Below are 18,893 nucleotides of genomic sequence, written 5' to 3'. Positions count from 1 at the left end.
CCACATAATTTTCGGGGCTCAATGCAAGATGAAAATACAAATCGCCTTATTCAAAGATTATTAATAATTCCAAGACAAGTACAGCAGAGCATTAAGCCAACCGTGGGGCCCCTCTGAGGCAAAGATCCAGTGCAATTGCGTAGGTCATGTGCTTATGAAGCTGTCCCTGACTGGGGTGCTCAAATTTCTTTTACAAAACATATTTTAGCAACATGCTATCTGCCTGCACCAAGGATGCTCTAAGAGACATTCTGGTGTCCACTCAGGCCCATGTATCTGTATCTGAGTTCAAATATGCTGCTACTGCTAACACTGTTGTTCCTTGACATGTGCGCATAATCAAAAACAAAACAGAAATTGTGAAAAACAGCAGTCCTTTTCATAGCATTAAGATACAGCCAGGTATGTGTTAGAGCTTATTGTAAGTGTAATTCAAGCTTCTTAGCCCTTTAGAGATTTTTTCTTACAATTGGCTTTCTCCAATTTCTGAATGCCTGGGTGACAAGGTTAAATAAAATGGCCTTCGTGGTGGTCAGTGCCAGAATTATTCTAGGGAACAAACTGGTTTTTTCTTTCTTTATGAACAAAGTTAAATGGACTATAAGGGTGTGAAAAAATAGGCTCCAGGTTCAATCTGGAAGGTGAAGGCACAAAAAAGGAAAGTATTTTAGGCACATAATTTTGAGTTGTTTTAATTGCATGAGGCAGACTTGCTCTATCCATTATCTCAAATCTTTAATAGAGTTTACTAAACACAAAGCACCTTACGTGATAATTTGTTTTCCTTTTTTAAAAAAATAAATTGAAGGAATGGGCTATTTCACTTCCTTTACTTTGGAATTCATAAGGGCAGAATAGAAATAACATATATATGATGGAACAGCATTCAGTCAGCAAAGCTCAGTGAGCAAGAACTTGGGCTCTGAGGCCAAACTGCCTGCACATGAATTTCAGTTCTAACCCTTATCAGCTCTGTTATCTTGGGAGTTATTTTCTTCTCTGTGCTTCAGTTTCCTCTAATACTAATAGCTATCTCTTATAAGGCTGTTATCAATATTAAATCAGTTACTATCTTTAAAGCTCTGAGGACAGTGCCTGGTTCAGAGCAAAATACACACAAGTGTTAGCCATTATTACTATTCTATAAACTATGTTAATTTCGATAAGGACCGTGAAGGCATAAGTCTACCAGAAAGGCACGGAAACCTTGGGAAGAGCATTGTGCACAGAAATGGCTCGTATCAATGTGATCTAGACCCTGAGTCCAAGCAACTGCACTGGACATTGTGGTTGTTCTAGGTTAAGCTTTTCCTTACTCTGGGCTACTTGGGTCCACACCATTTTGTCATGGCCATTTTCCTCAGACCATTTTGATAAGGCTATTTTGGTATTGACTAAAACAAATCCCTAAATGTCCCCACTTTTTAAAGGTACTGAAGTTAAGGGACCATCTTTAACCTCTACCATGCATTCTTTCATCCCTGATTGGCATTCCTTCATTTATTCATTATTCCTTCAGCTGTAGAAAGCATTCTGTTTGGGTGTCCACAGCTAGCCCACACACTTAAATTTGTTTTTCTACATAGTTCATTTCTTCAGTGTCTTTACAACATTTTCCTTAGCTTGTTTGCCATCCAATTCTCTGTTCCTCAATAATTCAGGGCCTGTTTACGAGGTCTGCCATTATTCACCTGCTCTCAGCATCTTGTCCAGGGAGGCTGGTTCATCAATATCAGTTTCATGCTCCACACCTGCTGAGAAGACATCATTATTAGTGGCCCTATTGTGCTATCCAGTGAGATCCTGTATGTGGTAAATATCGATGCAACAAGTACAAAATACTTTCCCACAAGAAAGACTTTAAGAGCAGTTAACAAAATCAAAGTTAAGTTGTCCGAAAATAGTTTATGAATTATATTCTTGAACCATTTCAAAAAGCTAGGTTATTATAATGGTAGCAGTAAATACCTTGGTGACAATGATAATGATAATAGCTAGTACTTCTTGGGCGTCTATATGCCAGGCTCTCAGTATTTTATATGAACTCACTAGTTAATGTCATAGCAGTCTTGTGAAGTAGGTATTGTTTTTCAATTTCTACAGATGATTGAACTCTGAGATTTGTGAAATTTGTTTCCATACTTGTGAAATGAGAGAGCTGGCTTTCTACAGTCTCTCTCAACTCTAATGGTAAGAATGATTTGGCAAGAGAATGCAGTGGTGTTGTACTTTTTAAACAAGGGTCCTCAGATTTTGGCATGTATTAGAATTACCCAGAACGCTTATTAACACACAGATTGCCAGGCCCTAGTCTCAGAGTTTCCTGTGGGACCGAATAGTGCCTGAGAATTTGCATTTCTACCAAGTTCACAGGAGATGTTGATGCTGCATTGGGCTGAGTCCAGTCATGGAAAGTTGTGATGTTATTCAGGACCGGAGAGAACCTAAGGCAAATCTATGGCAATGAGATCGCTTCTCATATAAATAATGTAAATTTCAAGGCCATAGATTTTTGTATATGCAGTCATGCACTCCATAATGACATTTTGGTCAACAATGGACTGCATATAGGATGGTGGTCCTATAAGATTATAAAGGAGATGAATGATTCCAATCACCTAGTGACATCATGGCCGTGGTAACATCTTAGCGGAACACATTACTCACATGTTTGTGGTGATGCTGCTGTAGCAAACCTACTGCACTGCCAGTTGTATAAAATTATAGCATGTATTTGCAATACATAATACTTGATAATGATGATAAACAGCTATGTTACTAGTTTATGTGGTTACTCTGCAATATGTTTTATCAGTATTTTGCAGTGTACTCCTTCTATTTATTAAAAAAAAGTTAACTGTGAAACAGCCTCAGGCAGGCCCTTCAGAAGAGAGTATTCCAGAAGAAAGCATTGTTATCATGAAAGATGACAGCCTTATACATGTTATTACCCCTGAAGACTTTCCAGTGGGACAAGATATGAAGGTGAAAAACAGTGATATTGACGATCTTCGCCCTATATAGGCCTAAGCTAGTATGTGTGTTTGTGTCTTAGTTTTTAAGAAAAAAAGTTTAAAAAGTAAAAGTAAATAAAAGAGTAAATAAATCTAAAAATAGAGAAGAGCTTATGGATTAAGTATATAAAGAAAGAAAATATTGTTGTGCAGCTGTACAATTGTGTTTGTGTTTTAAGCTAATGTTATTATAAAAAGTCAAAAAGTTAAAATATTAAAATGTTTGTAAAGCAATGTTACAGTAAGAGAGATGACATTAATTTACTATTGAAAAGAGAAAAAAATTTAAAAAATAAATTTAGTGTAGCCAAAGTGTACAGTATTTATAAAGACTGCAGTCGTGTACAGTAATGTCCAAGAGGCCTTCACAGTCACTTTCTACTCACTCATTGACTCACGCAGAGCAACTTCCAGTCCTGCAAGCTGGATTCATGGTAAGTGCCCTAGACAAGTGTAGTATTTTTATCTTTCATGTCATATTTTACTGTACTCTTTTATGTCTAGATATATTTTGACACATAAGGACTTCTCATTGTGTTATAATTGTCTACAGTATTGAGTACAGTAACATGCTGCAGAGGTTTATAGCCTAGGAGCAATAGAGTGACCATAGAGCCTAGGTGTGAAGTTGGTTATACCAGCTAGGTTTGTGTACACTCTATGATGTTCACGCAATGAAACAATTTTAATTTTTTAAATGAAAATTTAATGATCTAAAGTTTATGATCATTAGATTAAAATCTAATGATGCTTTTTTCAGAAAGTATTTGCTAAGTGGTACATTACTGTATATACATATTTTTGTTTATTCCACTGGAATAAGAAAAACACCTTTTATTTCTTTATCAAATTTAGAAAGTATACTTACTTTTGTCATGCCAATTTGCCTTTTTTTTTTTTTATTACGGTAGTTTAAGATTCATGCAAAAATGAGCAGAAAATCCGGAGTTCCCACACACCCCTGTCCCCACACATGCACAGCCTCCTGGTTATCAACGCCCTGCTCAGAGCAGTGCTGTATTAGTTACAATCTATGAACCTACATGGTCACATCATTATTATCCAAAGTCCACAGAGTAGGGTTCCTACTTGGTATTGTACATTCTTTGGGTTTGAATAAATGTATAATGACATGTGTCTAAAATCCTACTAAAAAATAAATTAGTTATTAAAAGTAATCAAGTTTTCATATTTTTCTTTGTTTTTGTAGAACATGTAGTTTTTCCTCAGAGGTAAAATAATATTCATTTTGCTGAAAGCATCCATCTGCTGCTGCTTTCACCCCTCCCCCTTCAACTTACACACACTTTTTTCTTTTTTGAAAGTTAAAGAAGAGATGAGATCTTACTGGCTAATTAAATTTTTTTTTTCCAAGATAGGAATTTCCCTATAAAAGATGCTCTGCTTCAGATTTCAATGGCAAACCAACCATGGGATTAAGTGGATTAGTGTAAAAAAACTTCCTCAAAAAGAAATTCCATTCTTAGTTTCTTCTGAGTGAATGTGTCTGTGATTTCAATGGCCCTGACGGTACCAGTATGAAACAGCCACCATACAAATGGATGGTAGCAGCTGTACTATAACACCAGGGCACACAGTGACTGGACGTGCAGCACCGAACTCTGAGGGTGTCTTGTCTTTATGTGATTCCCTTTACTGCAGGTGGGGGTATGTCCTTTAAACAAAGCTTCATTTCAATATATCAGCAATATTTGAAAGGCAGTATTATGGTGGAAACAGCTATAGGCTTTCGGATTCAGTTAGATCTGGGTTTTAATTCTGGCTCCAGAACTTGGCAGTTTCTTTAATTTCCCAGAGACCATTAAAATGATGGAGATAGGTGGTAAAACCTACCTTCTTGGGTTACCGTGATGCTTAGTAATGAGTTAAAAAAAAAAAAAGCCAGTATGCCAGTAAGTGACTACTGTTATCATTGTTGCCAAAACTGCTTCATTAAAGCAACCATCCAATTTTCATTCATTCATGTATTCATTCTTCATTTCTATTATGTACTTGTGTAAGTGCTCCATATGTGGCACCATGGAATAGCAATAGCTTTTTTTTTTTTTTGTTGCAACTGTTTTCTCCATAATGATTTCACTAAGCAAGGTATCAACATGAAATATTTTAGGTGGTTATAGAAACATAAGCATAGTATATTTTATTTTTAATTTTTCAGAGTTAGAGAGAAATAAGGACCATCTCAAAATGTCAACAGTAATTTTCTAGAGAAATGAGATTATGCGTGTTTTATATTTTTTCCTTGTGCTTATTTTTATTTACTAAAAATTTTCAAATGAGTTTAGATGATTCAGAGATAAGACAAAAAATATGTATTAAGATTTTTAAAAAATGTTTGGCTAATAATGATGACAATGGTCATCCTCGATAACTAATTAGTGGGTTCTCCCTTAGATAATTAATTAGTGGATTCTCCCTGTGTATAGGGCTTTGCATTACACATTGGGAGACAGAGGGAGGATAGAAAGATACAACTTGTGCTTAAAAGTCTTTTAACAAAGTTATAAAGAGAGATCCTTCTCATATATTTTCTTGAGTTAACATGGTTACAGAATCTGAATTTTAAAAATAAAACTTGTGCTTAAGAGACTTTTAACAAAGTTATAAAGGGAGGTTCTTCTCATATTTTTTTTTTTTTTTGAGTTAATATGGTTACAGAATCTAAATGTTAACTCATGAATCTGTTTTATTATTTTTGTTGGCTTGCCACATTTAATTTGATCAGATATCCCACTATCTTATCAATTTTTAAAACAACAAAGAATAAAGCTTCAAGTTTAGAAATAAAAGACTATCAAAATAAAGAGAAATGATAATATATATCTTGCCTAGGAGAAAAGGAAACGTTTAAAAAAATATTGGAAAAGTTTCTCAAGCTTCACAGTCAAATGTCACTTTATTTGCTCTCTAAGGATAAGGAGTTTTAAAAATTTATTTCTGATTTAGTTTTTTTCTAATTCTGGCCTAACTATACCTCATACTGGCTCTAATTACCCAGATTAATGTAAGCACTAATAGGTTGTCCATTCTAAAAATATTTACCATGTGACTGATAATGTCATTTGCCACGTCTTGGTGATTATGGGAGGGAATTCAAAGTAGATGGAAGACGAAATTGTGTCACAACTCCCACTGTCACCAAATCTAGGACAAATAGAAACTTGCTCTTCGTGTAAACTATCTTTATTATTTTCTATAAGATGTCAAGTGTCAATTCTTCTGAGATTACAAACATAAAAACAGCATGAATTTAACAATAGCATTTTCTTTGGTATAAACCGATTCATCAGCCAAACTCATAGAATATTTCAGAATACTGAGATGTGTCAAGGGATTGGGATTCCTTGGCAGGGCTGTGGATTATGGAAACAATATATTATAAGTGTGATATTTACCAATAGCCAGAATATTTCTATTTATTCTATGATATTGGAGACTTGAATGGCAGCTGCTTTGCAGCGTTGCAAAGGCCTCATAAGTTATGTTTGTAGTTGAGACCTGAGAGGTCTGATAGCAGCTTATAATTTTTTCCCAGCATGAAACCCAATTATACTTTAAGGACTAATACAAGCTAAAATACTTATTTCTTTCAAATAAGTTTCAAATCATTATCACAGCTGTAAGGCTTGACGTGAAAAACATTGCATGAGGTATTATTTTTTAAAAGAAAAACAAAATGTAATGAACACTGTTTACCCTCCAATTCTCTACCTTGAAGAATTTTTTTTCCAAAAGGTATCATTCTTATCAACTTAAAGTGATTTTTATCAGGAATTTGATTCATCAATTTAAAAAAGAGGAAAACGTCTTCTATTGAATGCATATATGGCTGTGGTTGATAAAGTTCAGTTTCACTTAAAATAGTTAGTAGATGACCAGTTAAGTCATTCCTGGTAGTCAAATGAGGGTATGTTGGTGGACACCCATATACTTGAGCTCAGGGATGCAGTCAACAAGGGAGCAATAAGTCGTGATTCCAACAGTGGGTGCCACAAAAGCTTGAGGCCCACCTATCACAGTCATTCTATAAATATATTTGGAATTCTCTCCTCCAGGCACCACACTTTATTGGGCATATAGAGCCATGGAGGCAAATCTCTACCCTCAAGAAGCTCACAACACAGTGGCACAGTCAGATAATGTCAACACTCTGATGGAGGGTCCTGTAAGTTTTGAGTAGGGTGTTCTTAAGGCCCCTGGGTGGTGCTGAAGGTTGTCTGTTTTTCAGAGACCGTTCTGAGGCTTAGTGAGGCCATATAACCAAAAAATGATGGCCCTGGGATTCAAAGCCCATGTCTTTTCCTCATGCTATGTCAACTCTTCTGGGACATTGCTGGGGCAATAGAAGACGGAGGTAGTGAGACAGAGAGTGACTGAGACAATTTGAAAAGAAAAATGGGGGTGACTAAAAGTTGAGTGTGACTAAGAGGAACAAGTGTGGATGCCTCCGGGGGTAGAAACCTGGCTCTCACAACTAGGGAAATATCAGCACCATTTGCTGAGAAAGGGAAACAGCATGCAAGTGAGTAGGAAACAGCATGCAAGATGATGACCTCAGGTTTGGATCTATTGTGTTACTATTGCTTAAGATTCTATTATTATTGCTATTACAATTCTATTCTGTTTCTATTACTCTTGTTTGTAATTCTGGCTCATTCTAGCTCCTTTTTGGAGCTCATAAGAGAGGATTCTAAACAGGCAAATGGGATTTTGGAAGAGAGGCAGTGGTTGAAGCTGTGTGTGAGGATGACATTTCCCAGCAAGAGTGTAGAAAGAGAAGTAATTTGAGGTCAGGATCCTAAGTTACACAGGCGTAGAAAAGGGAAAAGCAGCCAAAAATGGATTAGAGAATGAATGAAATGCAACAGAGATAGAGAACTAAGAGTGTACAGTAGTGTAGAAGTAGGGGTCCGGGCACGGTGGCTTATGCTTGTAATCCCAGCACTTTGGGAGGCCAAGGCGGGCAGATCACCTGAGATAGGGAGTTCGAGACCAGCTGGCCAACACGGTGAAACCCCATCTCTACTAAAAATACAAAAATTAACCAGGCATGGTGGCGCATATTTCTAATCCCAGCTACTTGGTAGGCTGAGTCAGGAGAATCGCTTGAACCCGGGAGGCGGAGGTTTCAGTGAGCCAAGATCACACCACTGCACTCCAGCATGGGCAACGAGCATAGGCAATGGAGCGAGACTCTGTCTCAAAAATAAAAAAGAAGAACAAGAAGTAGGGGACGATGATTTCAAGAATGACGATAGTTGGTAATAGAGACTAATAGTTGTGGATTTCATGCCAGGCACCATTCTAAACACTTTACACGATTAACTTCTTTGACATTCACAACAACCCCATGAGGTAGGTCTCATTATTATTATCATTTTACAGCTGTGACTTGACTAGTGTCACACAGTTGGAAGATCACAAAGCTGGAATTTGAACTCAGGCAATTTGACTCAAGAGCCTGTGCATTCCATTGCATTATAGCAAGTGTTTGATCTATATCATGTCCAAGGAAGCTCCAAGGTGTGATAGTCTCTTTATCCTGCTGCTATGGTCTGAATATCTGCGTCCTCCAAAATCCATTCATTGAAACCTAATCTCCAGTGCAGTGGTATTGGGCAATGAGTACATCATGAAGGTAGAGCCCTCAGGAATGGGATTACTGGCCTTATAAAAAAGGACTGAGGAACTTGTTTGTCCCTTCCTCTACGTGAGGATGCATCGAGAAGGTGCCATCTACGAAGCAGAGAACAAGCCAGACACCAAATCTGCTGGTGCTTTGATCTTGAATTTTCCAGCCTCCAGAACTGTAAGCAATAAATTTCTGTTGTTTGTAAATTATCCAGTCTATGTTGTTTTTTGTTATGGCAACCCAAATGAATGAAGACACCTACTTTTTGCTTTTTGTATGTATTTTTTTCTTTTAAGGTTAAACATGAAATTCTTTTAGGGCTTATTTCTCCTATGTAAACTCCTCGGAAAGTGACTTGTTAGATTGCCCATTGCTTTAAGGACTGCTCTGCTGTTATTATTCTCCAGATACAAGCTCAAATAAGAGTCCTTAACATAATATCAATAACAAAGGCTTGTTGAATGAATAAATGAATGTGTTTCACTTGGACATCTACTGTGGTGTTTTCAGCACATTACATCAGTAACCATACCACATCATACCAAACCATACCACACCATGCTATGCCATGCCATACCACACTCCCATACCACACCATGCCATGCCATGCCATACCACACTCCCATACCACACCATGCCATGCCATGCCATACCATGGTAGCTGGTTTCCATGATGTCCATAATGATCCTTTTTTCCTAGTATTCATGCCCTTATAATCTGACCCTCAAGTGTGGGTTTGGCTTACCGTCTTTTTTTAAGTGAATAGACTAAGGCAGAAGTGTTGGTTTATGACTTGGAGATTTAGCCACCTAAGGCAGTGTGGCATGTCTCTTCTTTCTCTTGGCTCAGTCTCAGAGAGAAGCCATGTTGTGAGCTTGTCCTTGGAGAGGTACACATAGCAAAGAACTGAGGCCTCCTGCCAGCAGCTACCTGGGAGAGCTTGGAAGTGGGTCCTCCAATCCCAGTCTTCAGAGACTGTAGCCCCAACTGATACTTGATTTAGGAGGACAAACTATGTCATTTGTCCAGAGACATTCCCAGTTTTAGCACTGAAATTCATTTCTGGGAAGGTCCTCTGTCGTAGGCAAACTGGGATGGTTGGTCACCCTAGCTTGACTGCAACCCGTGATATCTCTCCTGAGCCAGAATCACCCAGCTAAGCTGCTCCCAGATCTATGACTTTCCAGAATCTGTGTGAGATACTAAGTTTTTGTAGTAATTTGCCACTCAGCAATAAATAACTCATACATATTCCATATCACACTGTACCAAGACACTAGATTCTGTCTCTACTAAAAAGATGTTGAAGAAAGAAAGTGTAAAGGGTAGGTTGTAATTTTCTTCACAAATGCTTAGGAGATTTCTGCAGATTCCACTTTCCCATATAGCAGAGCATCTTGCTCTTCTTACTCCTTCATTTTAATTGCAACTGAGATGGAGAAATGTTACATGAAGACTTTCTCATTACAATAGTGGGGAGCCATACATGAAAATTAATGTAATTACTACCCATGAACAGCCTCAAATAACACAGAAATCCCTGAAACAAATAAAATATAAAGTACTGATGCTTTTTCTTCTTTCACTGCTGTTTCAGTGTGAGTCATGGAGAGCAGTCTGGAGTACTGTTTCATGTTAAGAGTTAGCGTTAGGCATCCGTAAGATGTTATATTTGTCACATTTACAGGTATGTTTATAGTTTAGAAAAAAACTCAAATTTTGCTTAATAAGTAAATGAATTTAATATTCCACAATGCAGCAATGTATTTGACTTCTCAGTATCATTCCCTGCCCCCCTTTTTTTCTTGTTTGACCTAAAACATTTATGCATTGTTTTATGTGGGGCTTTGGCTTCCAGTATATGAAATAATTTTATGATACTAAACTTTAAAAATGTTGTTTAAATATTCTGAATATATAGCTATTGTAAGAGTGCTTCATATGTATTGTGCTACTGCAAAATATTATATAACTGTATATTATATAATATTTATGTAACTCTATAACTAACTTTTCAAGCTCAGATCAAGCACAACTTAATCAAAGACAATATAAATATATATTTTTTCAAAATCTCATTTTACCAAGAGGGACAAAAGTGAACTCTGTACCTATAATTGTCTACTTGTATAAACTTTATTCCATTAAGGGAACTTGAACATTTAGAAACTGTTACTTAAAATGGTAATCTTGATGGCTAAGGCAGGAGTCTAATGCTTTTGGAGCAAAGGCATGGGAGATAAAGAGCAAGTCTGAATCCTTCTGTCATTTGAAGGGACACATGAGTCTGGAGAGTTTGGAGACTGGGTTTCAGGAAGGTACTTTGAATGAAATATAACTAGCGGATAAGACTAGAATATAAATCTCCAAATTTATAATTTGCTAATATTGCAAATTATAAAATAAATCAGTATAGGTGAAACAATGTACTGTGTCTTACCAGAATTTTTTTTTTAAACCATATGCAGGTAAAACAGTCAATAAACTCTCTCGTCCATAAATCTAGAAAATGTTCCAATAAAAACGACTATTCTTCCCCCTGCCAGTATTTCCTGGTTCTCCACCATCTCTCAAACAAAGGATGTTAGATTTAGTCATCCACAGATGCTGCTGCATTTCTTCTGTCATTTTTTGAAATAAAAGCTCAGCCTCTCAATTTTTCCCTTTCTGTGATTTTTATCCCGTGAGTAGTAATTATTTGACATATTTTGTTTTCATCTCTTGAAGCCTCTTGGCTTCTTTTTCAGATCTCTTCCCATAGTTCTTCCGTTGTCTGTGCTTCTTTGCATTGTCTTAAAAAGTCTTCACATCCTATACCCTGAAACTTCCAGTTTCCGCACACTTACTCCTTCCCTGTGAAACATACTCATTGTAACCTTCATCACCCCTGACCCGCAGCATCCCAGATGTTTCCTGTGAGACAAATTCCAGGCTCTGACTTGTGAGTTACAGGAAGCAGTGTTCTATTTTTCTAGAGTTTAAAATGCTAAACTAGTGTAAAAATGCACCATGCTATCTCTTGATTGTAGAAGGGGATTTTTCTCTTTTTCTCTTCGGGGACTAACTTTCTGTCCATTCACATCACTGGCCACCACTCTACCAGAGAAGACATAGAGACGAGACACAAAGGTAAAACTTTGTCCTGCCTGTTGACATCTCCAGTGACAAATTTGGAATGGAAGAACGTGAAAACGATAAGGCCATCTTTGATTGCGTCTTCTTTTGGAGAAAACTTGTCACAATTTTCCACAATTGAAACTATTTTAATATTAATTTTCAAACATAATTTGTGAGCACATATAGATCTGGATGTGTTTGAAGTTCTGCAAATCTATAATACTTCAAACAAAATCATGAGGCTCAGTAGGAAATCGTGATAAAAATCATTAATCAGACTCCCCTACTCAATGGAGAGAAATGACATCATATCTTACACTGATATATTGCTAAAAGCCCAGTCAGCAGGAAGCCAACTTGTTATTCTACACTCACCCATTCAACACATATTCATGAGAGCCAACAGTATGTGGGGCACTATGCTGAAGGCTGGGGATGAGTACTCAGAAAAGAGATATGCAAGGCACTGTGAGGTCATGCAGGACAGATATTTAACTCAGCCTGGGCGGCGGGTGTTGCATGTCAAAAAAATCTATAGGAGACTATATTTAGCTCATTCTCAAAGAATGAGTAGGAGTTAGGCAGGTAAGGGGTGTTGGCAGAGGTAAGGAGAAGTCAAGAGATAGGAAGAGAGACAGGCTGTGAGCAAAGGATGAAGGCAAGAAATTGAATGCTGTATGGGAAACTGCAGGCATTTAGAGGTTTCTGAAATATGAAGTGTGAGATTGAGAGGTGAAAAATAAAAGGCGTGAGACTGAGTGGCAAAAAATAATGGCGTAGAAATGGGCAAGGTGCCTTGTTCCTTGTCTAGGAGCTTTATTCTGAGCAGTTAGGGAGCTATTAAAGAGAAAGACATTATAGCTATAACTCTAGTGGCTAGTAGAACATACAATGGTTCTAAGTGAGACTTTTGAGAAGGTTGCCACAGTGTCTAGAGTCAAGAGCCTTAGTTATGACAGCAGTAGCTGGGGTAATAAAAAGAATAGATTTTATAAGCACTTAAAAGTAAAATCGCCAAGACTGTGATTTCATTGATTACATACAAGGATTGAGGGAGGTGGTAACATTAATAATGGGATCCTGGTTTCTTCTTGAAATATTTGTTTGAATGGCAGTATCATAAACTAGAGAATATAGGAATGGGAACAAGCTTAAGGGAGAAATTAATGACTTCAGCCTTGGACACACTGAATTTGAAGTATTACAGTTTATTCTGGTGTAGTTAGTCAGACTGTAGTTTAACATACAAATCAGCATCTCTAGTGGGAGGTTTGGACCAAGGATTTGAACTTGGAAGCCATTAGTAACTATGTGGTTCTTGAACTACAGGTGTACATAAAACTACACTGAGAGAGAACATAGGGATTGATAAGATAAAGCAATGTGCATGGGTAATATGGGATGACTGTGCAAAGAAAACAGGTAAGAGCTAGACTCATCAAAATATAAGAAAAACCAGGAAGATGTGGTGAAATAGAGACCAAATTAGGAGAGTTTTAAGAAGCAGAGGGTGATCAAAGTGGGGGGATAGGCTGAACTTCTGAGAAATCTGGAGATGGGCATGAGAAATTTAAGTGATAAGACAGAGAGTCAAGACAAAAGAGAAGGATTATTAAAAAGATGTTTATTGGGAGAGTCTTGTATATACTTAAGTATCCTTGGGGAGAGAAGACACAGAGTAAGGAACCAGACACTGATCCAATCCTTCAGTGTCTCCTGTATACTGTTTGATCTGGTGGAACTTCACAGAGGACAGAAACTCAGAAACCTAGACCTTGACAGAGCAGAATCAGGTTGATCCGGTTTTACCTACCATAGATACTCACCAATAAAATATGTTGTCTTTCTGGTTAGCATGTTGCTTGGGGGTGAGTTAGGTAATTAAATGGATTAGTGGAAGAGGTATGATCTAACTCTTTCAAGTCTATAGAATACATTGCTAGGGTCTTGGGAAACAAAGATCAGGTCGAGATTTAGGAAGGAGAGGCTGGGCACGGTGGCTCATGCTTGTAATCCCAGCACTTTGGGAGGCCGAGATCGGTGGATCACGAGGTCAGGAGTTCAAGACCAGCCTGGACAAGATGGTGAAACCCCATTTCTACTAATAATACAAAAAAATTTAGCAGGGCGTGGTGGCAGCTGTAATCCCAGCTACTCGGGAGGCTGAGGCAGGAGAATCACTTGAACTCGGTTGGCAGCGGTTGCAGTGAGCTGAGATTGCTCCACTGCACTCTAACCTGGACAACAGAGCGAAACTCTGTTTCCAAAAAAAAAAAAAAGGGATTTGGGATTTACGAAGCAGAATAGGCAAAGATATTGATAAAATATTAAGAACCATGTTTATCATGAATGAATTAATTTAAAAATTGAATATGTTTTCTAAAACAACACATTGTGCTAAAATTTTTGAATTAAGCAAACTAGTCTTGCCCTTTACTAACATGAATAATTGAGGGCTACTTCTTTTACTCCATATGCTTTCCTCTGATTCTCAAAATAAATGTTCAAGCATATGACTTTCTCTGAGCACTACTTTCTTTCCTTTATGGAAAGAAAAGGACGTTGATATTTAAAAAAACAATAAATCTGGACACATTTAGGTGTCAAGCCCAAGCAAGTAGAGAACAAAGGACATTGGGTAATGGAGAACCCATGTTTAGATAGAGCCTTAAGATGATTTAAAAACAATGGGGCCACATTTTTCTTTGTGCCTAAGACTATATTTAATGTTTTTTTGTTGTTGTTGTTATACTGTTGAGGCAGGACTTTAAGACTTTAAGGGTACTCTTTCTGTGTTACTTTTTTGCAGGAATATTGTTCTTTACTTGTGGCATATGTGTTTCTGAAAATTGGTAAATCAAATCTTATTTAAAAGCAGTAAAAGAGTGATTTAAAGAAATCCTATATTAAATCTATTTGTAAATCCAAGAGACATTTTTAAAAGGGTCTGCTTAGGATGTATTCATTTTGGCAAATCAGGTTTTATCAAATGGGAGTGGAGATGCATCTACAGCAAACTCCTGCCATATTCAGAAATAAGAGAACTTTATCAGAGTTGCTTCCAAATTCACTTCATTTGATCAAACTCTGATTATCAGTAATAGGTCCTGAAGATCAGAGCTGAGGTCTGCCAAACTGTTGGAAGATAAAGAACCCAAGATGCTTCCAGGCCATTTGTGAGGTGAATTAAACTTGGGCAAATATAGTTGAAGTATAGATGAGCCTTGAATATAATGGCCTGGAGGTAGACGATAAACAACTAGCACATGGTCAGCCTGAAGCCTAGTCATAAGAAGGACTTTTGGGCAAATGTTTAGGATAATCACATAATATAAGGGCAGAATAGAAAATAGGGATAGGCTTTGCAAACATCAGGATACCTGAAAAAATAACTGATAGAGTTCTTTGATTTCTACAATCTCTAAATTTCACTTTCAATGTGTAACTTAGCGAAGTTGATCATCATATACTTTAATAGATTTATTGCTAAATTTAATGAGCATAGTTGTACTTCATTTGTCTGTTATTACCTCTATCCACTCTTCTCTCAATTTTTCCAATTGATCTCCTTTTCTCTATTTTTATTCTTTGCATTAGTATTGCCCCCTGTCAGACATCATTATGACATGCTTCTTTTTTGAATATGACTTATTTCCTCCTCCGACCTAAAATATACACTTTAAAAGAAATTACACACATCTTTTTTATACATTCATATGTATAAAAATATGTACATATTTTTAGCAATACACTGATCTAGGTGCTCATTTTGAGTTCATTTTGAGTTTCCTGTTTTTAAAGAATAACAAAGAGTATTTTTCCCATGCCTTAAAATTAATGAAGGACTTTCTCATCCACTAGTCTATTTGTTTTCACAACTATCTCAAGAGGAGTTCATGTGAATTTTGATTTTCAGAGGAGAAAATGGATGCTCTAGAAGGTCATACAACACTGAGCAAGTAGACCATCAACTCATAGGTCCTTTGAATGTTCTCTTAGGAAATCTTATGACTAGGATATACTCTCAAGTACATTTAGCAAATTCCCATGGTTAGTTTGAGATAGCCAGGAAATTGGGAAAAGAAAGTGACTAAAGGAAGAATAAAAGCAACAGTAGCAGTACTAGCAGTAGCACCTTAGGCAACTAATCAGATCCCTGGAAAAATTCCTGTTGATTGCAAGACATCAACCATTTCCCAGTCTTTACCAGGAGATATTTTTAAAGAGTCAGACATCATCAAAGCATGATAAATAAATAAAGAGTCTGACATTGCAAAGAGGAGAATAAACGTCCTGAGTGTGTTTAGACTTGGGCAGGGCAAACGTGGTTCAGCCTGGCTTGTGTGGCATTTGGCAGCTTTAAGTCTTCTGATTTAATTAACTATAAGGTTTGCAATTGTGCATGCACACACACACACATATAAGCACAGATATACAGATGGTTCCAAACTTACAATAGTTCAACTTACAAGTTTTTACTTTATGATGGTGTGAATGCAACACATATTCAGGAGGAAAAATACTTCAAGTACCCGTACAAGCATTCTGTTTTCACTTTCAGTACAGTATTCAATAAATTAAGTAAGATATTCAACACTTAATTATAACATAGGCTTTGTGTTTGATGATTGTGCCCAACTTTAGGCTAATGTAAGGGTTCTGAGCACATTTAAAATAGGCTAGGCTAAGCTACGATGTGTTGTAGGGTAGGTTTATGAAACGCGTTTTCAACTTATGATATTTGCAACTTACAATGGGTTTATCAGAGAATAATCCCATTGTGAGTTGAGGTGCATCTGTATATAAACACGGGTATATAGATGAACACATCTATTTAGTGAAAATAAGACTTAGAGATAATATTGGTTATTTGTAGTCCATTAATTAAGATTATCTAACAACTACATTATATATACCTAATTCTCTTCTTCCAAATACTTGGTATAAATATTAATTCCTTACACTGGATTAATGTAGGTTAAATATTGGTAAAATCATGCACTAATTGTATTGCTTGAATGCAGTCAATATGAAAATAGTAGAGTAAAAGAAAACCTAGGATGTACTTTCCTGGTACATGAAGATTTCCAATGGAGAAGGAGTGGTATCTGTTTAATTAATTATGAAACAAATTCTCAGGAAATTATTATCTCTTTAACTCCCACTGCCTTGTAACTGTTGATTTTGGCCCCAGTTGAGTTGGTTATGAAATACTTGATATTTACCTCTAGGCTGAAAGTAAACAGCCCATGGCAGCCATGTACTCATTAGTCAACACCCATGAAATAATTGAGGGGTGCTGAGGGGCAGTGGGAGCTCTCTTGATTACATCTCCAGGTGTAAAATCTCTTTAGCTCTAATTCTAGTGCTGATCTGAAACATGGTTCCTGCTCAAGCAAAACTGAGCTTCATGTCTAGGCACCTCCTCTGGGAAACATCATTAGTGTGACTAGTATCTCTGCTCAGCCCCCATTGCCAGCCGTGGAGTTCCAGGCAGGATGACAACACTTTTATCTCCCTAACTTACAGGGGCTGCAAGGAGAGCGTCAACAGACGTATAAAATCACAAAGTACCCTTCAAGGATGAGGGATTCTGAAAATGAGCAATCAGGTAATAAAAACATCAAGATAAAATTAATAACTTTTCCTTCAAGCATGCACAACAATAGCAGCCTACATAGAAAAATTCCATTTGGATGAAAGATTCCAGGTTTATATTGTAATTCTTTTATTCTGATCTCTGAAAAGGAAACTCTGTCTTGGGCTTCCAGTTATTTAACCTGAATACAGGAACTAATAAGTTATGTTTGCCACAGGACTAGACTAGATTGGCCGATGGACTTTCCGGAACCCTTGAGAAGGATAATAAAATACCACTACACACCCTCCTGTACATGGTGCAACTGGAACTCTCATTTTTATTGCTGGAGGAAAATGATAGACCACTTTGAAAGCTATTTGGCAGTTTCTAATAAAAAGACACCGTATGACTATTTCATTCCACTTTTAGATACACTTCTATCAAAAGACTTCTATGATAATAATCATAGCAACTTTATTCATAGTAGCCCCTAAATGGAAACAACCAAATTAGTCAGAGAGGATATGAAGACAGCTCTGTTTCAGTGTCTCGAGGGCCATTTTACTTCATGTTTCTTTTGTTCCTTTTTACAATCAGCAATGGTTTTGTATTCAAATATATAATTTCAATACATCAGGAGACAGCACCTTTAGCAAGGTAGTGTCCTCTAGAGCCAGTTGAAGTAGTGATGAGCACAGAGTATGCACATGGGCATGGTGGCTGTTCAGTATAAGCCTGGCAAAAGTTATATTAGGCCTACTGGCTGACGACTTTTTCTAGAACCCATGTGAAACCCTTTCTGGGCTATCCTCCAAATGTATCTTTGGGGCAGGGAGTTCATTTTAAAGGAGGCTAAAATTCTACATGAAAAAATGAAAGGATGAATCAGGGACATTGAGTATAAAAATTATTGTTACTTCAGATGTTCTCAAGATTGGTGAGTCTGGGTGCTTTGGATTATATTAAAAATAAGTTGGCGTGTGTGTAATTTTATATATATATATAATATATATATAATGTGTATATATTATATATATGTAATATATGTGTATATATTATATATATGTATATATGTGTATTTATTATATATAAGTGTGTATATATGTGTATATATTATATATGTGTATATATTATATATTTATGTGTGTATATATATATATATATAATGTGTGTGTGTGCGTGCTACTGGGCCCCAAAGCCAAGGTTTAATGAGTTTGACTAGGTGTGACAATCAATTTTATTGCTATAACCTGCAAGTAGTTAGCAAAAAACTTTCAGTTTCCAGGCTTTCTAAATAGGAGAGGTGAGGTTGCCAGGAATTTTGTAAATTCCTATAGAAAGTCCAGCACTGGCTGCCAAGAGATTGAGTCTCCATGGCATCAAACGGCTATGCTCAGTAGGAGGGTGTCCCGAAGTAGAGGAAGACTTTCTTTATAAAGGCTTAGTGATATTCTCTGAGATATCTAGAATGCCTGTACTGAAAGGTTCCCACCCATGGAGTGGCCTAATAGCACCTTGTCAAGATAA

The sequence above is a fragment of the Theropithecus gelada genome, chromosome 4, assembly GCF_003255815.1.
Source record: "Theropithecus gelada isolate Dixy chromosome 4, Tgel_1.0, whole genome shotgun sequence".
Lineage (NCBI taxonomy): Eukaryota > Metazoa > Chordata > Mammalia > Primates > Cercopithecidae > Theropithecus > Theropithecus gelada.
Note: the sequence above shows the minus strand (reverse complement) of the source record.